Source organism: Sminthopsis crassicaudata, chromosome 4 (assembly GCF_048593235.1).
Source record: "Sminthopsis crassicaudata isolate SCR6 chromosome 4, ASM4859323v1, whole genome shotgun sequence".
Lineage (NCBI taxonomy): Eukaryota > Metazoa > Chordata > Mammalia > Dasyuromorphia > Dasyuridae > Sminthopsis > Sminthopsis crassicaudata.
This window is the reverse complement of record NC_133620.1, coordinates 106829943-106856664: the sequence shown is the minus strand read 5'-3', so window position 1 is coordinate 106856664 and position 26722 is coordinate 106829943. Positions and strand designations below refer to the sequence as shown.

The window sequence follows — 26722 nt, the reverse complement described above, 5'->3', positions numbered from 1 at the left end:
CCACTTAGCTGCCCCCTGCCATAGAATATTTTTGACTCATATTGTAAAATCAACAGAGCTTTTCCAGATGAGCGGTTCTTGTTTAACAAGCATAATTAAGTCAATACTGTTATTGCTGCTGGAAGAGGCCTTTCAGTTAACATTCTCATGGCTCCAATCATTATTCCTGTGACTTCCCAAATCAAAAAATCCCTCCATGGGCATGACTTTGCTAACTATTCTGTTTTTAGGAAGAGTTTCAACAAAGCTCTATATATACTTCAAGTCTCTTATCAATGTTAAGTTATATCAAGCTTGGAATATGTTTCTCAAACACTCTAATCAAGAGAATGCCATATGATGCCTATGTGACATGGAAATTCACTTAACTTCTCAGAGATCTAGATCTAAAACTCTAGGTTTCAAAAAAGATGCTGACTTGCATTGGTAGAGGGTGTTTCCTTACCAGAAGTTCCCTATGCTAATAAAATCACAAGTCCATTCCTTATCCCAAAGTGCTGGTAATTGTGAAAGATGTTACAGATATGAAGATAAAAGAGAAATGGCCTCTTCCCTTAAAAAGCTTCCATTCCTAGAAAACAGTGTGAAAGAAAAAAACCGTGAAGGCGGATACATTGAACCTATGGGAAATAGGGGATTCGGTTTTTGCAACTGCTAAAAAATTATCATCTTTCTTTAGAAATAATTGAAAGCACAGTTTTCTGCATATGATTCTTTATTAAAAACATTACTTCTGCTAATATATACTTTTTCTAACACAATAACTTATGAAATAATCCATAAGATGCAGGGGAAAGGGGAGATAACACCAGAAAGAATGGAGAGAGATAGGGGCTAAGATAAGGTCTACAAGGTTAGAAGAATTTTGAAATAAAAAAGGGAAAGGGGTAACCAGCTACTTCTAACTTCCCTTTCAGCTTCTTGATTGAACTGTTCTGAGGTGGAAAGCTTATGCCTCAGAGTGAATTCCTGGTCCCCATTAGAGCTCACCACTCCAACAGCAACCCCCTCCAATGAAGATGTAAAAATAGAATTCTCCATTTTGAAGAAGCTTGAAGCCTACTTTTTAGAAAATCATGGGGATGTGTAATAGAGGCATCTTGTAGACATTTGGAGTATACCTAGACATTTCATACCTGCTTCCATTATGCTTTTAGGATTTACTGAGGTTGTACTGAGGTAATACACAGGAACTGAGGGCTTTCAAAAGATGCTACTTGACATCATCCTCTTGTCTTTCAATGATATTTTTCTGCCTGATGTGTTCTTGTGAGAGAAGATATTCCAGAGGAGATATCTTGGGTCTTGCCCTTACAATGCAGACATATAGTTTTTAAACACTCTGTCTCAGAGGTTTTTTTTTTTTTTTTCTTTTTAGGTGAAGAAGATCAGAAACTACAGCCGTGTGAGTTTTGAGAAGTCAGAAGAGGGGGTTATCTGAAGTCCAGAAGGACATGAAATCAATGCCAAGTTTTACAGCCAACTCTGACATCCACCCTAGCCCCTCCTCCTATCCTTTATCCCAGCATGTATACCTGAGGATCAAGGAATGACTTTTGAGATCCAATCTAGTCTTAACAGAGTAAGAACTGATTCAAAAAATATGCAACCGGGTGAACTTGGTGGGACCAATGTACTACATAGAAATGGTGTTAAATCTGTTTCCACACTCTGTGGATACTGAGGTGATATAGGGGAGAATGTGTCCCTAAAGTGTTGAAGGAATGTTTCTGGTTCTATTCTTCCTATATCTCCTTAGTAAATATCCCTTTGTAAAAGATAATTGATGTTATTTGTTTAAGTGGAATTAAGGTGCTAGTAAAATGACCCAGAATGGGGGCATGAGCCAATAATATTAGAGATATTCCTGTCCCCAAGAGTACTCCTTAGAACCTTCTTGTTCAGGAGGAGTAAGGGCAGAGTACTCATTACATAAAAATAAATATAAGGTAATTTTTCAGAAGAAAAGGCTAGCAACTTGGAATGAAAAAATGATTAGTAAAGGTGTAGAGATGGTATTAGATTTTAAGTTCTGAAGAAAACGTCATTCTAGAAGATGGATTTGAGAGTGTGCAAATAGGAAGGATGGCCAGTGCTAAGGTGTGCAATTAGGAAATAAAATGTGGTATATGCAGTACAGAAAGAAAGTCAGTTTGTTTGGACCATCAAGTATATGAAGGGAGATAACATATACCTTTCATTTCTTTGTGGTCCTGGTAGCATTATGCTTTTATTCTTAACTGTCCCCAGGATAATTTTAATTGTATCTTTTATTAAGCCGTATTTAAATAAATCTTTTACTTCCCTTTCTTGCTGTTTTATGAAATGATATTATTCAAGTCTTCGTTGTACTATTCAAATCTTTCTTTGTAATATTTTTCAAATTAATCTATTCTAAACCTGTGTTGCCCTTGGCTGCCATATCTCGGCTGTCAAGAAAGATAAGTGTTTAGTGACATAATGGAGGTCCTGGCCAATAAGGGTCCAGTTCTTAGAACATATTGGCGTTTTTCCCCTCCTGGTGAGTTGAATGCATATTATTCCCTGTTCTCTTCTTACCATACTTGGTTGCTGATGCTATTGACTCCAGGTGTTGATTGGACTTTATATATCTCATATATCATATATCTCCCAGTGTCACTATCACCTGGACACTCCCTTCTCAGAAAACTCATTCATTTATGATCAGGAAAGAACAAACATAAAGAAAGAGATCCTCAATGTGCTTTGGGACATAAGGCAGCCAGATGGTTGAAAAAGCAGCCAGCTTCAGGGTCGGTGAATGGGAAGTAGCCAGCTTCCTTCTCTTCCCCTTCAGTTCACAGTAGTCATTTTCTCTCAAAAGGGGCCACAGAAGAGAAGCTCAAAAGAGGCCCATGAAGGGGTTTAGTGTGTGCAAACTCATTTTTGGCTCTCTGCCTCCTCATCCTTAATGCCTTCCAAGTTCTTAGGCAACCACAGACTTCCTTGTCACCATCCCAGTCACCCAATCAGTTACAAGCAAAGAAATGCTAGCCTCCATGTTTTTGATTGGAAGCAAAAATGGAATATAATACATTCTGTGTAAAACCAAATGGAAAAGGAAAATCCAAGTATAGTCAAACCTCAACTTTCTAGGGAAAATGTTCTTACTGAGGAAATGTAAATGTGAATATTCTTACATTGAATATACGTGAAATAAGGGGGGAGGTTCTTTTGATAACCAAAAACTATAATCTTTCACTAGAGACGGAAAATACAAATGAAAATAATTCTTTAACAAAACATTAATTTTGATGATATACACTTTCCTTAAAACAAAGTACCTAAAATAAAATTGGTAACATGGAAAACATTTTTCTTTCTAGTAATTTCCTAAAATTATGTGATCTCTTTGCTAACATCTCAACAAAATGATTTCAGACATTTACTTTTAATAATACATGAAACCTACAGTACCATAAATACTGTATAGCAAATAAAATTCTTAAAATGAAAAATTTTTTAAACCTAAATTTTATCTTCTACTGTATGAAATGGTGGCAAGAAGGTATTGTACTGTATGTTATATTTATGTAAATCTTCCTACCTTACCCTTCCTCTGAAAACCAAGGGACACTTTGTTGGGTTTTTAGATTAGCCTTATCAGCCAGTATCAGCATGGCCAGTTCCATAGGCCTCCAACTCCAGCTTCTTTTAAGTGCTCCAGCAGTTCTGGGAGTGCTTACCAAGAGCTTAAACCTGGATGGCTCTGGAGGGGAAAGTGAAGAGGGTGATTTTGTACAGTCCTCCCTCACTTAAAATCCAATTCACTTACATATCATGGCACTACCTTCTTGATGCCATGGTCCTTTTCAAGAAGGAAGGACAAACAATAGGGAGAAAGCATCCCCACTCCTGCTAAGCACCTGAGGCCATGTAACTATGTTTCTTCTTTCCTTCCTTTACCTCATCTCCTCCCAGAACAGTTTGGCTTCAGGCTGAGCTGGTAGAAGCAAAAGGAGGAAGCTAAGTTTTACCTTCAACAGCTTCTTCATTTGCTCAGAGAAGGCTGAGACAGGAGAGGTCTTGACAATACCTCAGATACTCTGACATTGTCTCTCCTGCACATAATGGAAAATGTGCACAAGTGCTAAAAGGAGAGTGAAGATGAGGTTACTAATAAGATCACTGGAATGCTGGCGAAAATTAAAGACTGGAATGTACTATATATTCTGAGGGCTGAGTCCTCATTGTTAAATCTCTCTGTTACATTGACTAAGATAATTTGTAGGCTCTTTTGGGTTCATCACTATGGCAATTGATTTACATTAATTTTCTGGACAAAATTTTTCATCGAAGTAGATTTTCTTTATGCCATCTATTCCCCATTTTTCATTATTAAGTGCTTATTTAAATAGGTTAGTGAAGAATTATTTTAATTGCACATTGCATCTTTTTTCAGTGGCCTATTTTGGGTCATTAATTAGCCCCAACAAAACTAATTTTAGGTATACACTATGAATCCAAACACAGAAAGGCATTTGGTCTGTAGATCATGGGAAGGGAAATTGTAAGGAACTAAGTAAGATAGTAAATATTTTTTGATCCTATGCACAAAATGGATGTCATCTTCCAAGTCTTTAGAAGAGTGATAGACAAAATTTCCCTTTATCTCTCTACTTCCCTGTTATAGTAGGAGAAAGATACCATTGATATTAACAATTACATATATGACACCAGTGGTACAGGTTATAGGCTAATCCAATTCTGAGGACTCACAGCTCAGCCAACAAATGCTGAATTTTGCTGAAGTTATTTAATTATTACACTGTGGTCAAGCCTCTTTAAAAACCTTCTCCTATGGTCCTATAGTTCTCTGTCTCACTGCTGCTCTTTTTATTCCTTGTTGCCATGGACAAGGATAGGTTGGCAAGTGTTTAACAACTAGATCTCTAAAAACAAACAATTGTATGTATGACATACTTTTAAATTTAATCTGTGCTAACATTTTCTCTTTTTCTTAAAATCTAAAGACAATAAACCAAGCCCTGATTTGTAGCATTTTGCCAGTTTCCAAGGTATAAATGCTTATACTGAAAATTTAAAAATTGGTTCTCTTGTGCCAGGTAAAGCTAGCTCTATCACTCTTCTTCTCATAGTATTCCCATATAGTTCTTCCGAGTTTATGATGTTTGCCTGTATATTTTATAGAGCTCTTTCTTATATAGTTTGATAAGAAAACTGCATCCACATTTATTTTTTCTAGTTGGTAGTGGTCATTTAATCTAGCCCTACAAATGTTAATTCTAACTTAAAGCTTAATCAGCATTTTTCAGACTACATGGTCAACAAATTGGTCATGGATCATCAAAAGGCTCTAAAGTATTCAAAGTAAATTACCAATTGCTGTTTTCTGTGAGTCCTTTTTATGGGTAAATTAATCTCAAAATGATAGGCTTTGACATTGCAAGGAACCTTTTCTATTATTTGGCCTATTCCCCTCTCATTTTAGAGAAAATGGCATGTATATCTAGAGAGATGGAGAATTTGTCCATATTCATAGAAGTAAGAAGAAGTAAATTGGGTTTGTGCTTTAGGAACTCTAAGTCCAGATCCGAAGCTTATTCCAGCATACAAGCTAACTTAAGAGAGAAATTTTTATTTTAAAAATTAAATACAAAATAGAAATACAATTAAATACTCAAGAGAAAACAAAAAATATACTTTATATTTTTTTAAGTAAAATTCTGATAGGAGATGTCCTAACAAAGAGTAGAAATCTAAGAATAACTAATTCCTGTTTTGATTCAGCTTGAAAATCATTATGGAATTTTGACTAGATTTTTTTTTAATCTTTTGGGACCATGAACTGACCATCTTTAGTCATTGATATTACTGAACTTACTGACTAAAACGTTTGTGACAGCTAGGATAGAATGTTAGATAGAAGACCTGAGTTCAAATGTAGCTTCAGACCCTTATTATCTGGATGACCTTGGGCAAATCACTTAATTTCTATTTGCCTGTTTCCTCATTTGTTAAAATAGGAATCAAAACAACACCTTCTTAGAGGTGTTTTGAGGATCAAAATAAGTTAATAATTGGGAAATAGGTGTCATAACAATGTTAGTTATTACTATTATTTTTATAAAATGTTTAGCATAGTGTCTGCCACATCATAAGCACCATATAAGTGCTTGTTCTGTTTCCTTTTTTAAATAAGTGGCATTTCATAAGTAGAGTCATGTTATTTTGTTAAAATAATTACTTTCCTTTCATCAACTCTCAAATGAAAACATTAACATTTTTTAATTTGAATCTTAACCTTCCACTGTGTCAGATGGTAGTGTAAAAGCATTATGCTACATTCTATACTCCTATAAATCTCTCTATCTTAGCCAAATTTATATTTGAAGGGATGACATTGTTTCTTGTCCAAGTGTGTACATATCTGATATATATCATGAGAATGGTTTCCAAATATTATATAGTGATTCAATGTTTTTAGAAAAACACTATTGCTCTTTCCTTCCTTCTTCCAAAATAGTCTATGCAAATACCTTTCTTAGATGGTTAATTAAAATAAGATTAAGAATTTTTTAAATTTATATTCATTAATTAATAAATTTATTATAATTTTTATACTTATAATTTATAAACAACTCTAATAAAAACACTCATATGATAAAATTGGCTTTGTTTTTTATAAGTGCAGTTTTCCCAAACATGGTGTCATTCTTGATACTACTATTCATAATTCTTTTGCAACTCTAATTGACTAATTTTTTTCTTTGTAACAGCAGTAGAGCAGAAAATCCATTTCACATAAATTAGATGTTATGAATTATGAGAAATAGTGAAATTTGTACAACTTTGATAAGCTAGGGAATACTTTATTCACATATAGTCAAAATGTAAGATTTTCAGGTTTAAGCTCTTTTTTCAAAAGCCTATTATTATAAAATGTATATCATCCTTTTTTTTTGTATAGATGAAGTGACTCTAAACATGTTTCTTGATGGAAAAAGAGTTCCTTATTCATTCATATTTAGAAATATCTAAATCTTTTAAATAGCTGAGAATTGCTTCTATATATCAGTCAAGTGATTAATAAGCAGTTCTTTATTTATTTGCAAAGCAAATATTTTAAAAACTGCGAAACAGCAAAGTATTATTCTCTAACTAGAATTTGAATTCTATCAATAGCGATAGATAACAATAATATTTTTTCTTCTGAATGATATTTTTTGAACTTAGCAATTCTGCAAATAAGCTTATGAGATGTAAGGAAATCTTTTGATGCCATAAATACAGTTTTCAAAAAATTTTATTCCTATTATTAAAAACACCTATTTTTAATAGAAAATTTATCTTGCCATTGTGTTCTTAAGGTATACTTTCAGGATGTTATTTCAACTTATTAAATTTTGTGCTATCTGCAACCAAAACATTTATATAAAACAAACATGGTTATTGTTTCCTTTTCATCAGTAATAGTACTTGTGTTTTTAATAAGTGCAGTTGATTGTTTTCCAGGTTTGTGTTTTTTGCTTTGTTTTCTATTTCTGCTATTCAAGTTATACCCTTTATCTTTATTTTAGTTCACTTGTTCTAATGAATTTTCTTTTTAAACTGCTTGTTCTATTTATGACAAGGAATTTAAGTAAATTAAATTTAGATTTAACTGTTGAAAATTTTGGAGAGTATATATAGCTTATTATTTCATTGTTTCATCTTTTAAGCTGAATTTTATATAATCTCAATTATTATAATATACTTATTAGGCAGTCAATAAACAAGTGTTTAGCAAGTGCCAGTTATGTGCCAGATACTGTGCTAAGTGCTGGGGATAGAAAGTTCTAGGGGGAATAGCAAATGAAAATAGGAACTAGGTACTAAGTAATATTTAGTATTTAATATTTTATTTAAGTATTTAATTCTAAATAGGTCCTAACATTAACTGGATTTGAAAGAGGGAGTATCTATTGTGAGAAATAGCAAGGAGGTCAAACTAAATGATGTTAAGAAATCTAATGGGTGTTACAGTACTTTTAATTTCCACACAAAGATTACTTAACTTCAAGTTGATACACTTGAAAAACACAGTGTCATGACAATACAGTGTATCTATGCTATGAGGCTATGCCAGCTGATGGTAACAGATCATGCCCATGTGTTCTACATCAACTCAAATTTGACCTAATTTGTTCCTACCATATTTGATAATTGCTGTTCTGCATTGATTGTCATTGGAGTGGATTCATTCTGCTAGTTTTGCTTTTGTTAACTTTGACCAAAACTTTGTTGTGCTGAAAAAAGTGAATGCATTTGTGTGGGAGTTGTATTCAAACATATGCAATAATTTTGGCTTTTGCTTTGTGTCCTTCCTGAGTTGCACCCCACAGTTTAGAAAACTCTGGAGACATGAATTCTGCTTTTTTTGTTTGTTTTCTTTTTTAGTGATTGGTGGAAGTAGCCTCTTTTTGCAAATCTGCTGTTTGGGAAGCTTAATTTGTTAGGTGGCATAGTGGATAGAGCTTTAGACTTGGAGTCAGGAAGATCTGAATTAATATGCAGCTTCAGATACTTACTACCTATATACCCTTGGGCAAGTCACTTAGTCTTTGTTTTCCTTAGTTTCCTTATCTATAAAATGAGGATAATAATTTGTAAAAAACTTTGCAAATCTTGAAGTGCTATATTAATTTTAGCTATGATAATGAAGGTGTTAATGCATGAAGGGGATTTTTTGGGTCGATTTTTGAGTAAAATGGTGATTGGGTTGAATTCTTTTTATTGGGTGAAAAACACATCTATAAAGTATCTTTGGTTGATAGTTTTTACCTCTTACTCCAAGAGAGGAAATTAGTTACTTAGTTACTTAGTAATAGTTACTTAGTAATTCATAGGACTCTGGGTAGATCATGCCATCTGTCAGTAATCAAGATATATCCTGTGTTTCATTTTAAGATTGCAAATCAATGAACTTAGTATAAGTGTGTGTGTGTGTGATAATTTGAAGATAATCAACAGAAAGTTCTAACATTAAGGAGGATTGGGAAAGACTTCTTGTAGAAGGCAGAATTTTACCTGAAATTTGAAGGAAACCAGGGAAAAATAGGGGTATAGATAAGGTGGGAGAGAGCTTTATGGGAGATAGCAAATGAAAATCCTTGGATTTGGGAGAGTTGCCAAGGCTTAGGACTCAGCAGCAGCTTTGAAATTTGCAGACTGCATGCAGCATTTGCTCAAGAAGAGCTGTTCTCTTTCCAATTGCTATATAGTGGTCAAAGAGCAACTCGGAGCCATGCCATAAGCAATATGTCACTTCAGTATTGTCCTTGGCATCTCTTCTGCCTCCTCTGCTTGATGATATCTTACTTCAATTCATCATATTTCATTCAGCTCACTCACCAAATATTCAGCTGTTAGTCTATTCTCCCTTCATGTTTAGCTTGACTTTCCCAGCAAGCATCATCACTGTTCAATGAACTAATTGAGAAGAAGAAAAACAGCTCCCTCTGAAAGAGAACCAACACTTTCCTTTTTGCATAGTGGGATTTAGGTTGGCATCCTATGTATGATTATATGCTGGGAAATAGAGAGAGGAGACACTGACATGATGTGCATGGTCCACGGACCTGTTCAGACTCTAGCATGCATAAACTGAGAGAGAGGCAGGGGCGGGGGAGAGGGTAGTGCAGGGAGTTTATTAGATTTGAGTTGTAGATATTTTTCTTTTCTCCTTTTGGTGAGACAGTTGGGATTAAGTGACTTGTCCAGGGTCACACAGCTAGGAAACAAATGTCTGAAACCAAATTTGCACTCAGGTCCTCCTGACTTCAGGACGTCTGCCTATTCATTGAAGACATCTGGCTTCCCCTTCTGCAACAACATCGCAAAAGACAAAGATCCAAAATTTATGGCATTAAAATGAATTCACAAGACTCTGCTGGACTCTTTTATTCTCTTCCTCACTTGCTTCACTTGGTGATCTCATCACCTCCTGTGGATTTAATTATCTCTATGCTGTTGCTTCTGAAATCTGCCTATCCTGCCCTAACTTCTCTGATGAGCTCTACTTTCACGTATTCAATTGTCTTTCATACATCGTGAACTGGATGCCCAGCAGACATTTTAAACTTAACATACCCAAAACTAAATTCATCATCTTTCCCTCTAAATCTTCCTTACCTCCTACTTTCCCTACTTTCAAGAGCACAGCTACCCTCTTCATCTCCCAACATAGAGAGACATCTTGGATTCCTCACTATCTCTCACACTCTACATCCAACCTGTTGCCAGGGTCTGTACATTTTACCTTTGCAACATCTCAAATATGTCCTCATTTCTGCTACTATCTTGCAGCAGCCCTCATCACCTCACACTTGTACTATTGCAGCAGCCTGTGGATGGGTCTGCCTGCCTCAAGTCCACACTCTGATCCATCTTCCATTCAGCCATCAAAATCCTAAAATTTGGATATGTCTACATCATCCCACCCATTCAATAAACTCCAGTGGCTCCCTCTTGTCTCTAGAATTAAATACAAAATCATCTGTTTGGCATTCAAAGCCCTTTATAACTTTCTCTTCTCCAGTTCCAGCCTTCTTACATTTTATTTCCCACCATATACTCTTTGATTCAGTGACACTGACCTCTTTGCTTTTCCTCAAACAAGGTATCCCGTTTCTTGACTGTGGGTATTTTTCCTGCCCTTGGCAGGAAAAAAGTTTCTTCATCCCTGGTCTAGAACATAACATGAACTTAACAACTGCTTATTGATTGATTTATAAGAAGTGAATTTATGAAAGGAGGCCGCTTATGAAGAAGGAGTCAGGAAAACCTGGATTCAAGTCTGGCCTCTGACATATACTGCTTGTGTGACCCTGATGCAGGTCACATTAGGTTCTCATTGTCCTGGATAACTCTCTTAAACTCTTAAGTTGCAAAGATATTCCTATCTACATTGGTAGAAAATATTCTTGCCCAGAATCCCCTTACATCAACGAAATCTCAGGTCTAGATTTTTAAAAATAGCATAAAAATATTAAAAAAGAGATTTCTTATTTTCCCCCTCTCCATGTTGGACAGCTTGCCTCTCCTTAGTCCTGGCTCTGACATACAAGCTCTTTCCTATGCTCCTTCTGGAAATTTTCCATGTCATCCTTGCAAAAGAATATCAGAAAAAAAGAATTCATTTGGCATTAGATGAACATCTTTTCCAATACAGATGCCATTATTTTTATTTGGCAGCTGTAGTAAAGAGAGTTATGAATCAGTCGATTTTCCAGATAACTAAAATTTAATCTTTAAGAATAGACAACTATAAGCTTAAGTGACTTTATTTTGGAAGTAATTGGGATTAAATTACTTGCCCAGGTTATATAGCTAAGAAGTGGTAAATGTCTAAAGACTGATTTGAACTCAGATCCTCATGATTTCAGGACTGGTACTCTATCCACTGTGCTATCTAACTACCCTAGCTAAAAGGATTTTTTATGGAAATCTTTCTAAAATGCAATTGTTACTGTCCTGATTGACTCAGATTGAATGTAAATAGCAATCATTTCTGCTTTGGCCAGAAACCCTGAAGTTCTTCCCCTCCCAGATTCATTTATTTATTTAGATTTTTTTGGACTAGGTGAAAGAAGAGATTCTTTGTCTCTATTGCTACTTCAACCTAATCACTGAATGGGTGCTGAGTCAGTTAAATTGAGACCTCTTGAAGACATTTTATCCAGGACCACCTTCAGTCATCCTTTTCTTTATTTTGCCACTGGATTCCTGTGGCTCTGGAGGAGAAAGTGAGGCAGGTGACCCTGCACAATCCTCCTTCACTTAAATACAATTCACTTTCATATCATGGAATCACCTCCCTGATGTTGTAATCTTCCAGAATGAAGGACAAACTACATCACATAGAATAAACTATAGCATTCTATTGACTGTTCAGTTATAATTATTCAACTTAGTTATTTTTAGCAGTTTTAAGGGCTACTGAAGATGTGTGATTTGCATATCAACCCCAGATTATTGTAGTTTGTAGTTTTGTTTTTGTAAGCCTTCTAAGCTACTGTTTTGGTAGAAGGATCAGGACTACTTACCTTTAAATCTGGGTAAGTATGGACAAACCTCAAGGGCTCCCCTTGCTTTGGAGGAGCTGTAGTTTCTCAGAGCCCAAGTGACTGACTTTTAGTACCTCCGGTACTTTTCATGTGGTGAGTAGAGGAAAACCCTAGATATTCCATCCTGGGCTTCTGGCTTGAACTGTGATAAGTGGCACAGGAGGTACTCTAGGGTCCTTACTGACTCCTACCACAATTACTGAGAGGCTCTATAGCTATTCCCAAACTCATTGAGATGGGGATGTGGGACAGATAGGTATGTGAGCAGATGTTAGGCAGCCTCTAAGAACACCACTTACTCATTGTCACAAACCCCTGCACCCTGTCTGATCCTTTTGGAGAGCTGCCTATCTGCTGACATCAGTCCTTGGAGAGTGATACAGCAGTTAGGAGACTCTTTTACCAATTGAGGTGAACACGAGACCATGCAGTAGCCACTTACCAACTTTTTTTTTTTCCTGAGGCAATTGGGGTTAAGTGACTTGCCCAAGGTCACACAGCTAGGAAGTGTTAAGTATCTGAAATTAGATTTGAACTCAGGTCTTCCTGACTTCAGGGCTGATGCTCTATCCACAGCACCACCTAGCTTCCCCTTACCAACCATTCATAATCACTCCATACCATGCCGAGACAGAATTGGGCCTCTTTAGAGAAACTTGAAGTCCTCCCTATCCCCGAGGAGAACTATTGTAAAATCTATTCTCACCAGAACTAAATCATTCCCATCTACTCATAGGGACCTCAGGATACTACAATAGTCTACCATAGAACAAAATGGATGTCCCCATAAGTCTTCCCTCAAATAATTTTCCCCTCCTGGTTAGAGAATCTAATTTGGACCCCTGTTCCTGACCTTCAGAGGCTTGAACCTCAGAATCCTGATCCCTAATAGCACCTTCTGAGCACTCCAGTGATCCTGATCTAAAACCAATCTCTTATTCAGTCATTTGGAGCCCTTCTTGTCTCATCATTTCTCATCACCACCAGCTTCTGATTTTAAAATTGGTTGTGCTTTTGACAGGTATTTAGAATCTGGTCATCACTAACTTCCACCGTCCTTCCTGGGTCATTAGGGGTGACCCTTGTAATCTGTCTGAACTCATAGATCTGCTTTTTTGCTGACATCAGTCCTGGGCTGGGTTACCTGTCCATTAGTAGAGGCAGATCAAGGTGAGATCAAACAGCAGCTAGTCATACCATCTGCTATCTTGATGAGACTGACCTGTCTCCCAATCAAAACAGCTTAAAACCCTTTCTACCTTATAGGACACTATGAAGAATATTTGCATGCATTAGTGTAATTGGGCAAGAAACATATGTACCCATTTTTCTTAAATCATTTTTCTACCTATTATTTTTCTTTACCCTTTATTCTTAAATCTTTATCAAAAAACCAGAATACGTTACATAAGTCAGGAATTTTGTAATGCATTTGTAACTGGAACTTGGTTTTTTTCATGCACAGATCACATAAAATGAAGGCAACCATCTGAGAGATGTCAGGGAACTGCTTAGGAGAGAACATACCCTGTAATGTGGATTCCCTACCGCATGGATTAAAGCAACTTCCTACTATTGGCTTGGTAACTGAAATAAGTTGTGTCTTTAAAAACTGCCATATTGGAACAGTCTCTGGTGTCCAGAGAAGGTGAAGGTCATGCTCATGCACAGCCTAGGCATTATAAATGACTTGACTATGAGCTTTCTCCCCTGTTTTAGGTTTTGGGTTTTGGTTAGTTCTATTTTGTTTGTTCTTTCCAGTTCTAGGTTCATACAGTGAAATCCCCACCACATTGTAATTGCATCAGTGCAATGTTTTAGAGTCAAGATTTCAAACCAAATCTTGTAGCCAGTAGGCAGGCCCTGAGATGCTTGGAACTCAAGTCCAAAGGGGACTTTTGTGTCTTTTTAAAAATAATATTTTATTTTTCTAAATACATGTAAAGATAATTTTCAACATACATTTTTGTAAATCTTTATGTATGAAATTTTTTTCCTTCCCTTCCTCCTCCCCAAGACAGCAAGTAATCTCATTTATGTCAAATATGTACAATCTTTTTAAACATATTTCCATTTTTGTCATGTTGTGCACAAAAATCAGATCAAAAGAAAAAAAAAACACAAGAAAGAAACAAACAAAAAGGTGAAAATACTATGTTTTGATCCATAATCAGTCTCTATAATTCTGTCCCTGGATGTGATGATTGGCATTTTCCATCCCAAGTTTATTGGAACTGCCATGAATCATTGCATTTTTAAGAAGAGCCAAGTCCAACTTCTTGTTACTGTGTACACTGTATTCCTAATTTTGCTCATTTCTTTCAGTAACAGGTTTTTCTATGCTTTTCTGATATCAGTCTGCTCATTATTTCTTATAAAGCAATAATATCCCACTACCTTCATATATCATAACGTATTCATCCATTTCCAAAATAATGGGTATCCCCTCAATTTCCAGTTCCCAAGGGGAACTTTGGACTTAGAAATTCAGACTTTGCTATACAGGAACTAAGCTAAACTGTGATCCTAATCTCTTCTTTCCAGAATATGAGGTGGTAGTGGTAGTGATGAGGATTATGTTCTTTGGTGGGTATGGGATGATATTTATATGTCTATTCTTGCTATATCTTTGTAGTAAATATTCCTTTGCAAAAGTGAATCTTACTATTAACAATTAAGTGAAAGTGAGGGGCAAGAGACTCCTCAAATTGAGGCATCATGATTGGTGGGGACACTCTTAAGCTTCATTTAAGGGTACTGGAGAACCCTTGGAAAGGGGCAAAATGTAACATATCTGGCCTTTAGGCAGTGGGAACCTGTCACTGTTATACATTTTAAAATCAAATTGCTTGTAAAGATAGAATCTCCTTCAGATATTTTCATGGACCTTTACATACCATAGGAAGATATTGATAAGGCTGTTCTGAGGTTCTGTGCTGTTCTAGGTGGTGGAACCTCTATCTCTTCCTTGTGATTGCTTCTCTTCTCCACTTGTCATTCTTCTCTCAGCTGAGAATTCTATGCCCTTTTCCTCAACTTTCTCTTCCCCACCCCACAAAAGGTTGCTATCCCTTTTTAAATTGCTACAGAAAGCTTACCAAGGCAAATTGAATAACAAAGAATGGAGTATAAAATTAATTATAACATGATCTGTACCTGAGAAGGGATGTCCTTCAATATTATTAAGCAGCTCTGATGTACTATCTAGACACTAGACACTAGAGAAAGGTAAAAAGCTTAAACAAATCAGTCTCAGTCATCAAGGAACTTAAGTCTTTTGACCTTTGTGACATTTATTATTGGTACTCAGATTTGTTCTTGTCTTTGAACTTATTTGGGAGGTCATGGCTGTTCTGAAAAGTTGCTCAAAGTATAGACAATTAAGTATTTATTAAGTGTACCAAGTGTCGGTAGACAACTACAAAGAATGAGACAATCTTTACTCCTAAGAAGTTTGCATTCCAATGGGCGAGAAAATAAGCACATATAAAAATACACATAGCGGAAATAGAAAGTGAATGTAAGAGAGAACTGTAGCCATTGGTCCTTTAATGTCTAAGGACCACAAAATAGACTGTGTGAAGTGTAGGCATAATTTGAGTACTTGTGTCCATTCTAAATTAGGTTGAAGGTATGTTTGAAGATTTTTAACAGTTACATATTCAGAAATTTCCAAGGAAAAGAGTTTTGCCTTATTGCATACTGGAATTTTCCCAACCTCACTCTTGAATCTCATTGGTTTGCATTACCAGGAAGTCACTAAGTCAGGATTACTCTCCTTTACTTTTTAAGAGTTAAAGAGGATATTAATAATTGTCACTGAGGTAGAAGATATGTTACAAAAATTTTCATATGGAAGCCATAGTTGGTGAATTAGCATTTATGTAGTACCATAGATTACTAAAACACTCTTAGTCAATAATTGTGATAAATACTTTATGATATAACTGTCTTGTAATTTTATTTATTCATTTTTTGCTCATTCTTTAAATAAATTTAAAATAATCTCAGAGTACTATGAGTACCAAATTCATAATTTATGAATTTAAGTTCTGGATACGGTTGAACTTTCCTTCTAATATCCTTCGTAGCAACCATTTTAATCACAAAACTTCTGAAATTTACATCCTACCATGTGATCTTCAATGCTAGTCACAGTCAGTGGCAATAAATCTGTTTTTGGATTGCAGTAAAATTCATGGTGTGATGACAAGGATTAGAAATACCAAGGGAGCCTGAGCATCAGAAATAGCTTTTCTTGTTAGTTCCCTAGAGTCTTTTTGTTGCTGCTGATTCATAACAGTTGTGCTGATTTCAAAATGTTTTATGTCTTGACACTTAGAATTTTAACCATGAACAGACAGTTATAGAAATTTCTTTGTCAAGGAAAGAACAGGTAAGAAAATGCTGTAACAATGTAGCTTTTGTAACCATCTTATTGGTTTGCTAAGATAATAGTAATAATAAATATAAACATTTTATAGCCTTACTATGTGCCAGAGATTGCTAATGCTTTACAAATATTATCTCATTTGATCCTCACAAACACATCGGAAGGTTGATGCTATGGGGTGGGGAGGGGAAAGATAAATGTGTTGCTATTCCCATTTTGCAGATGAGGAAACTGAGGCAAACAGAAATTAAGTGATTTGCCCAAAATCATATGTAAGTATGATATCTAAGGCTAGATATGAATTCAGGTTTTCCCTACTCTAGGTTGATGCTTTCTGTACTATACTTTGCACCTAGCTACAAATATAGGAAGATTAGCCTAGACAATGGCCACTATAAGTTTTTCTTGAGTCCTTAAAGTTCAAAGTCAAAGGAGCTCCTTTCTTTGTTAGACTTTTCTGTTCTGGGAGATTTGGTCCCACAGCCTCAATTTCTTCAGTGATCTTTTTTTAACCTTATCTTGGGATAAGAATGGAATCTGTTACTCCATTAGATATTGGAAACTTCCAATGGGAAAATTCCTACCAAAGAAGATTGGCATCTTCTATGCAAATTGCATCCCACTTACAATTTATAGTCTTAGAAAATTACCTGAACTTCTCAGAGATTGTCACTTGCTGAATGTTACACAATGATTAAGTCAGAGATATGACTCAAATCTGGATATTCCTGACTCTATTGACTATACCATTCTGGATAGGAATTCCCCCAAATCTGATTTCTATCTATATTATTCTACTGAAACTGATTTCTAGAAGTCACCAGTTACTTCCCACTTGAAAAACTCAATTTTTAAATTATAGCAATAGAAACAAAATTAGTCTTTGACAAAATATAGCACTCATTTGTGTTGAAAATCCTGTGAAGTGTAGATAGAGAATTATCTTTTTAAAGTATGGCAAAAAAAGTAGCTATCTAAAACCAAAAGTTGGGTTTATATGACATGGTAAACAGAAACTTCCCCAGTAAATACAGCAGTAGAGAAAAGATGCTACTTTTTCCCATTGTTATTTAGCATCATTGTAGAAATTCTATCAATAGCAATAAAACAAGAAAAAAACTGAAGACATACAAAAGAATAAAGAGGAGGAAAAAAAACTCTCTCTACTGATGACATGATGGTTTAGTTAGAAAATCCAAGGCAAAAACAAAAATGTAATTGAAATAATTACTTCAATAAATCTTCTAATTACAAAACAACAGAACTCTTATATAATTAATAATAAAACTGAAGTCAATAAATCACATTCAAAATAATTATAAAATTCATAAGTTACATGAGAATCAATCTATCAAATCATATTCAATACCTAAATAGATGCAAATAGAAAATTCTGCTTAACGAATTTTTTTTGCTTAAAATTTTTTTTATTTAAAGTTTTCAGTTCCAAATTCTATCCCTTCTTTCTCTTCTCCCTGAGTCAGTAACTAATCAGATATAACCTATATCTATATATTTTCATAATTGTACATATATAACATATATATGTACATTAATCATTTTGTACAAGAAGATACAATAAAAGAAAAAAGTAAAAAATAGCATGCTTCAGTCTGTATTCAAGAAATATCAGTTTTTTCCTCTGGAAGTGAATAGTATACTTCATCATTAGTCCTTTGGGATTTGTTTTGGATCATTGTCTTCCTGAGAATAGCTAAATCATTGGCAATGGATTATCAAACAATGTTGCTGTTACTGTGTGCAATGTTCTTCTGGTTCTGCTCATTTCACTTCTCATTAGTTCATGTAAGTCTTTTCAGGTTTTTCTGAAATCCTCCTCCTCATATTTTCTTATAGCACAATAATTTTCCATCACAATCTAAATAGCTACTTTAAGTAACTAGAGAGGTAATCAGCGCTCATCATTAGGCCATGTCAATATACTAAAAATAACACTATAGGAATTAATGTACAGAACTAAAGCTATGTCATACTAATAGAAGGTTGTTTTATATATCCCCAAAATATTTAAAATATATTTGGAAATATCAAGGAAAATTATTTTTAAAAAGGAATGAATGGAGACTAGCACCTTCAGATTACAATTTATTTTATAAAGAAGTAATTATCAAAACTATTTGCTAATGGTTAAAAGAAAAGTAGATAAACTGAAGAAGTAAGAAAGATTCTGAAATAATTGAATATTATCAACCCTAATATATAAATTACTTAATACAAATCTATATTTGATAAAAAATAATTGGAAACACTAAAAATAGTCTGGAAGAAATTGGGTTATACTAATAGCTTATATCACATGCTGAATTAAATTGAAAATAGATATGTGGCTTAAATATTAAACCTCATTACTATAAAAAATTAGAAAGGCCGTTTTCCTGTAGTTATAATCTTAAGGTGAAATACTTGCCAAACCAGGGATTGAGGCAATTACAAAATATGATAATATTATGTATAAAAATAAACTAGGTGATATAATTTCATGAAACTGAAAAACTTGTATATGGATAAAACTGATGCAACTGGGATAAGAAGGGAAATAATTGAGAAAATAACTTCATATTATATATCTCTGATAAGAATCTGGTATCTAAGATATATAGAAAACTAAGAGAAATATATGATTAAAAGTTCTTCTCATATCTATATCTAATTGTAGTCATATTTAGGATGGAGATGTGGGGAAAGAGAAGAAAAAAAGAAATTTACATGATAACTTTATTATATATTTAAAAGGAATAGCAAATTGTACACAATAGCCTTTTAGTTTCATGTGCAATCATCTTTTTAAAAATTGTGCCATATTGTATAAATGATTGTTTTATTCCATTAAATTAAAAATAAAATAAAAATTAAAAACTATACTGAACAGTTTTTAGAAGACCTTTTTTGTTCTTTATATATTGAAAGAACAACAATTTCTTCTATGAGCCTTTCTTGTTCTTTGAATAATAAAATGTCATTTTGTCGATGAAAAAAACCCACAACAGTCCCCAGTAGGTAAGTGGTCAAAGTATATCAACAAATATTTCTCAATCAATTTCCAAAGATTAACAATCACACGAAAGAATGCTCCAAAATACTTCTGAGGTTTCACCTCATCCTCAGAAAATTGGCAAAGGTGACAAAAGATGAGAATAGTGAATGTTAGGTTATAGAAAGATGCTTTCCACATCCTGTGAATGTGGTATGCTAATGTGATATTGATGAAACTGTGCACTAAATCCTCAGCCATTCTGGAAAGCAATTTGGAATTATGCAGAGAGTGGATAAAATGTTGGTATTTTTAAAGACATATACTCCAAGGAGATCAAAGGGAAAAATGTCTTATATAATAAAAATATTTATAATGGCTCTTTTTGTTGTAGTATAGAACTGGAAACAAAGCAGATGCCCTTTACCTGTGGGATAGCCAAATAAATTGGGATATATGAACCATGGAAAGATCTCTGTGAACTGATATAATATAATAATATAATATAATAATCTCTGTGAACTGATATAGTAAGTAGAACCAGGAAAACAGTATACACCTGATTACAGCAACCACAAAAATTGAAACTGAGTGCCACAAAATTATAATAATCAATCTTGAACTTAAAGAGATATGAGAAGATACCTCCTTTGCTTCTTGCAGAAGTGGGAAATCATGGAGAAAGAATACTTCATATAACTTTTTGATATTTTGCTGTTGTACCAAACATTTTTCCTTTAAAAATTTTTTTTGTTCCAAATGATGATTTTCTGGGAAGGTGTGGGGATACAGTGAGGATCTAAGTGGTAAAAATTATATATAAATATTTATATTAAAAAAATAAATCCTTATTCTTTTTGATCTTTTTGAAACATTTACTGCTATTGATCCTTCCCTCTGACCTCCTTCTCCTTCTTAATATTTTTTTTGGAGCCCAAGTTCTCCTGCTACCTCTCAGATGCTCGTTTTCTGCCTTCTTCTCTGGCTTTACTTAAAAAAAAAACCCAAATACAAATGTTCTCCAAGACTCAAGCTGCTCTAATTCTTTGCTCTTATTCGTTTCTGTTTCCTCTCTGAAAGGCCTCATCCCTTTAAACTACCAACTATTATCTCTGTACAAATGATTCTGAACTTTGAATTCTTTTGTGAACTTATTTCATATCCTAACTTCCTTCTGAATATCATACCATTATGTCCTTTTCAAGGATTGGAAAAATTCAACCTATATCCAGTTTATCATACACAGCATACTTGAAGATTTTGGATGAAGTAAATTCTCCAGTTTGGGTAAGAAGTCCAATCAGGTACAAGTTTAGATCCCAATTTCAGAAACTAAATTTGGCTAACTTGTTTCTTGTATCAATAATTAGGAGAGCCTAGATAAATGTGCAGGATAACTAAAGATGTGATAAGGATTAAAATGAAAATAAAATAACCTAATTCAGTCTCCTGCCTGGACTTTTGATATCGTTTGATATGATAGGATTCTTGGAGTACATGCTTTCTTTTTTGTGTCTATCCTTAAGCCCTTTCCAAACTGGTCCTTCTTCCTTGTCTCTACATTTTTGTACTTCCATTTACAATTAGCCATTCATCTTCTATATGAAAGCTAGAAATTTTGCTTCTTTGGAGATATCTAATTCTTCCAAAGAAATTTACAGAATGTTGCTGTGTGAAGTTATTGTCTCCTCTCTTCACTCTCTAGTCAGCCAGTCAGTAAACACTTAAGTGTCTACCATATGCCAGGCACTGTGCTAAGTGCTGGGGATATGGAGAAAAGTTAAAGACAGCTTCTGTTCTCACGAAGCTTATAGTCTAACGGGAGAGACAAAGTGAACAAACAAACTATTCAAAATAAATGGAAAATAATCAGCATAAGGCACTAGAATTAAGGGGAATCAGGAAAGATTTCCTGTAGAAAGTAAGATTTTAGTTGAGACTTGACTTTGGCCAGAGAAGCCAAGAGCTAGACTTCTCTGCCTTTGTTTTAGCGATAAAGAAGAAATCATTCCATGCATGTAGGACTGCCAGGGACAGAAAATGAAGTGTTTTGCTCAAAGAACAGGAAGTAAGACAGTAACACTGGATATCAGAATAGGTGGGGAGAGGTATAAGGTGGGAGAAGTTTGGTTAGATAGAGGAGGCATCTTATGAAACTCTTTGAATACCTAACAGGAGTTTATATATTATCCTGGAGGCAATCAGGATGGAGTGAGTTTTATTGAGGGGAGGAGTGACATGATCAGACATGGAATTTAGAAAGATTACTTTGATAACTAGTTGAATGGAAGAAGGGCTTGAGTGGGGAGATACTTATGGCAAGGAGAGAAACACAAATGTCTTTACCAATAGTCCAAGTATGAAATACTGAGGACCTGCATGAGGGTGGAGGTAGTCTAGATGAAAAAGAGGGGAACTTGTGGGAGATATCATGAAAGTAAAGTCGACAGACTTTGACAGCATATCAGATATAAGGGGTGAAAGTGAATGAGGAGTCAAGGAATACTCGTAGGTTTTAAGCCTGGCTGACTGGGAAGGATGGTGGTATACAGTAATAAGTATGTTTAGAAGGAGGGAGAATTTTAGAGAAAAGATAAATGAACTCAGTTTGGATGTGTTAAGTTTAAAATATTCACAGGATATATAGTTCTAGAGTCCATTGAGAAGTTGGAGATGCTAGACTGGAGGTCAGCATCGATATTAGGGCTAGATAAGTAGATTTGAAAATCATCTGCATAGAGATGTTAATTGAATCCATGCAAACTGATGATATCACCAAGTGAAGTAGCATAAAGGAAGAAGAGACAATAGGGCCTATGACAGAGCAATTTTGGTGGAATGATGAAGTCAGAAGGTGGATTATAAAAATTTAAGAAGAGTGAGAGGAAAGAAAATGGATAACTCCATTGTAGATGACTTTCTCAGGAAGTTTAGCAGAAGAAATGTGGGGCAATAATTAGCTGAAAATTTCTTCTGACTTTTTTTTTAATGTTTTGGGAATACTTGGGAATCTATCTATTATTTTTTGCTCTTGTCAAAATAATTTCATTTCCTTTTCCAATTTTATGTGATCTTAATGATACATTCATGCTTCTTCTTACTTACAAGTTATCATTGATAATATGTGGTAGTCTATTTAAACCCACCATATTTACATTTCCTTTTGGGTAATATGAAATTATTCTTTTGACATCCTGGTGTTCTATAATTTGCAGACATGTATAGTATCACCAGGAGATTGTTGGAATTCTATATAACTCTCTATTAGTGAATTATATGTGCCCACTCCTTTCACTGCCATGGTGTGTTTTTGTAAGAATGTGAATCCTATGTTTATGGGAAAACAATTTTGCTACTACTGTTTTTACTGTACCATTTCAGTAAATGTTTTTTCTTTGAATTACTTGTATCTTATGGCTAACTAGAGTCAAAGTAAACAGATCTAGGGGGTTGGGAAGTTTATGAATTATAACATAATGAATGCCCCCTTATATTACAAAGAGTGCCTTGAACGTGGGGTAGTCACCTACCAGGGAAACTATCCTGCATATACATTGTCCCCAGAATTTGTTTACCCTATAGACTCTAGTTTGAATCAGCAATATATACAACTTTCTATTTATCCTCTCAAGTCATGACTTGAATCATCTCTTTTTTTCTTGAAAAATGTTCTCTTTCCCTTAGGGCCTATTAATTGCCCCACATTACCTGCAAATTTTGTTCTCATCCCTATAGATTGTAGGGATTCAACTGGTTTCATTCAGAAATGAAATCAGGTTTAAGAGGAACCAGGGGCTAGTCCAGAAATACTCTATGAAGCAGGGGTCTAATGGTCATAGATATTATGTATTAAGAAATAACTACAAGTTACAAGAGGCCAAGAATTGATTATCTACATTTGACAATTAGGCAAGGACCAGATGAAAGAAAGTATATCCAAGATCTGTAAATATATGTTGACAATTTGGGAGCTTTGGGATTTGAAGGGACAAGATTAGCAGGTATGGTTATACGAACTGTGTGCTCATCCAAAATGAAGACTTCCCAATTTGACCCATTTGGCTCTATAAACATGATGACTCTCTTTTAAGGTTGTTAGCCCTGCCTCTTTTGATATTCTGCCAGATATTCAGCTGTTGACAGATATCCTTTACTGCTAATGCTTTCTGATTTAGAAATAACTGAATTCATGTGGCAGTGAAAAGCATGTATTTATAGGTTTTATTCTTTAAATTAAATACCATTTAAGAAAAAATAAGTTCAAAATTAAATTAAGCAATTTTAATAAAAAAATTAACTGATTGTTAGGACAACTTGTGACTTTACCATAGACTTAATAATTTACTATTTCTTGTTTTTAATTAAGTATTACAGTTTAAAGATAATTTAAAAATTAAAAGATACATTATCTAAAGAATTTTATTGTATTATCTTAACTTGAACCTAAAAACTGAAAAAAATATCCCTGTCTTCTGACTTTAAAAAAATAACTCATTGTTTTTTCTGTTTCTTTTCATAGAAACATAAAACCTTAGATTCAGAAAGAGCTTTAGAAAACATCTAGTTCAATCTCTTTATATTGCAGATGAGGAAATTGAATCACAAAGAAGTGAAGCTACGTATCTAGCATCACATATGCAGTAAGTAGAAGAAATAGAATTCAAACCAATGATCGTGGTCTTGAAGAGTAGTGCTCTTTTCATAAATATTGTATGACTTTTACTACCTATGTTTCCTCAGCATATGGACCTGTCCAAGTCAGTTTCATCCTTAAAATCCTCATTGCTTTGATACTCATATACTAGCAATTTTGTTTTGTATAAAATCATGAAGATATTAGATGAAATCTATTGCTTTTGTATCTAATCCTAATTGATAGACATAGTCAGAGTACTTATGGTCAAGATTGCAGTTTATTCTTTATTTAGTTCATTCTTTTTAATTTCAAGTTGAATATGTTTCAAATAGTTTCTGAGAACTTGATCTCCCTATTATTTTTTAACTGCCAAAGATTTTTGATTGCAATCTTTTTGAAATCTCATAGTATTTTTAACCTGAATCATACAATTTGGGACCTGTTTTATGTTGGAGGGTAATATTATGTAGTAGAAAGAGTACTGGATTTGGAGTTATAGGACCACTGATTTATAATTGGAAGGGACCTTAGAGATCACTGAAGCCAAATACATTTACTTGATAGATGAGGAAACAGAAGTCTTGACAGATTATTTCAAGTCAACTACCACTAATTAAACATTTACCTTGTTCCAGGAACAGTGCTAAGTGATTGCCCCTTATTGTATTTTATGGTAGTAAAACTCAGAAATGGGATTTTAACCGAAGTTCTCTAAGTCCAAATCCAGTGTTGATTCTGTTATAAAGAAGTTGGGATTTATGGGTCCATATCCTAAATTGCTACTTATTACCCATATGACTTTGGCTAATTCACTTCTCTGGCTTCAGTTACCCTCAAAACTTTTAGGTAAAGAGACTGGACAAAACTTTCTCTTCCATCCTGAATATTTTCTTTCTTGGCTTCCATGATTTTTCAATCTTGTTGATACTCTTTTCTAATCTGGTGATTACTATATTGGTCAGCTTTCCTGGACTATTATCCATCTCCTTCTCTCTTAGCATGACTTCCTTCAAAGACTTCGGATTATCTTTTCTGCTACTGTTTGTGTTGCCAGTTCTTAGCACAGTGTCTGGAAGGTATTGAGTGATTAATACATTCTCTCTCTCTCTCTCTCTCTCTCTCTCTCTCTCTCTCTCTCTCTCTCTCTCTCTCTCTCTCTCTCTCTCTGTCTCTTTCTCTCTCTGTCTCTCTGTCTGTCTTTCTGTCTCATTCTCTCTGTCTCTCTGTCTCTGTCTCTTTGTCTTTCTGTCTATCTGTCTCTCTTTCTCTCTTTCCCTCATTCTCCATATGCTACAAGATACCAAATCTTTTTTTTTTTTATCTCCACATATTTGTTCCCTTCTCCCCATTTAAATGACTACAACATTAATTCAGGGATTTATCACCATTTGTTTTAACTGTTGCAATAGCCTCCTAACTGGTTTCCTTAAATCTTGTCTCTTTCTTTTCCAATTTGTTCTCCACATGCCAAAAGAACTTTTTAAAGTTATTTTGATGTGACTATCATTCTAATGATCAGAAACTTTTGGTGATTGCTTATTGCTTCTAAGATAAAACTCTTCATTAAAATTTAAAGCTCTTCACAGCCTGGCTTTAACCTATCTTCTTATTGTTTTTCTATTTTTTTTAAATTACATTTTCTTTTGTTATTAAGAACTTAATCAGTAATAAAAATAAGCTTTAAATATACAGAGAAAACCAATATATCTTACCATATCTTTTATGAATCCTATAGTTAATCAAATTGGACTACTTCCTGAAACTTTGTAATTCATACATATTTCCTATTTCTGTGATTTCATCTGGACTATTCCTTATAATTGGAATATACTCTGTCCTTATCCCTGACTCTTGGAACTCTTATCTTCTTTTAACATGCACTTATTTAAAGTTGTTAGTTGTCTATATATCTAATAAGTTTAATACATAGATGTTTCCCATTTGACCTTCTTAATTTATGTCAATCAGTTTTATTTGTATGGAGACTTTTCAGTTTCATGCAATAAAAATGATCTGTTTTATATCTTGTCATTGGATCTACTTTGTTTCTTATATGTTTACTTACAGCTGTGAAAAGGCATATATTCTGTCTCTTTTCTAATTTTAATGGTATGATCTTTAATATTAAGGTCAAATATTCATTTTCAATTTATATAAAATGTGGCTAATTTATGCCAGACTGCTTTCCTGTTATCTCAGAAATTTTAATGAAATAGAGATTTCCTGTCTTATTATTCCTTTGGAAGATATAAACACCTCTCTCTGATTGAATAAGAAAAAAGCAACATCATTGATTAAATAATGATTGGCTACACTTTCAAATGATCATTAAAATACAGCTTAGTCAGTTTGACTTCATTCAAAGAAGAACCCAGCTCTTTACCTCTTAAGGGAATGAGGGGATTGACTATGTATCTAGAAGCAAAGTTACTCATTCTGAATGTGCTCCCCCCAGTGGTCCAAGAATTCAGACATTCAGGTGAATTTAGACTTAATAGTTGAAAGGAACTTTTCTCTCTTTTCCCCCATCCCCAATGGCATGTTGAAATTCAGTGGAATTATTTGCCCAGTTGAGGACACTTCATCTAGTAGCTGGAGAGTATGTATTTTTC

General features: G+C 34.3%; 1 protein-coding gene across 6 annotated transcripts in view; it reads left to right on the top strand.

The window, feature by feature from the left end:
- The window catches only part of KCNH1 (potassium voltage-gated channel subfamily H member 1), a 610670-nt gene that overhangs the window by 47797 nt on the left and 536151 nt on the right, over positions 1-26722 (top strand). For all 6 annotated transcript variants that reach the window (XM_074309074.1, XM_074309077.1, XM_074309078.1 and 3 more), the window contains one exon: positions 1379-1582. The gene's annotated coding sequence lies outside the window, so the exon portion shown is untranslated. The remainder of the gene's footprint in view (positions 1-1378; positions 1583-26722) is intronic.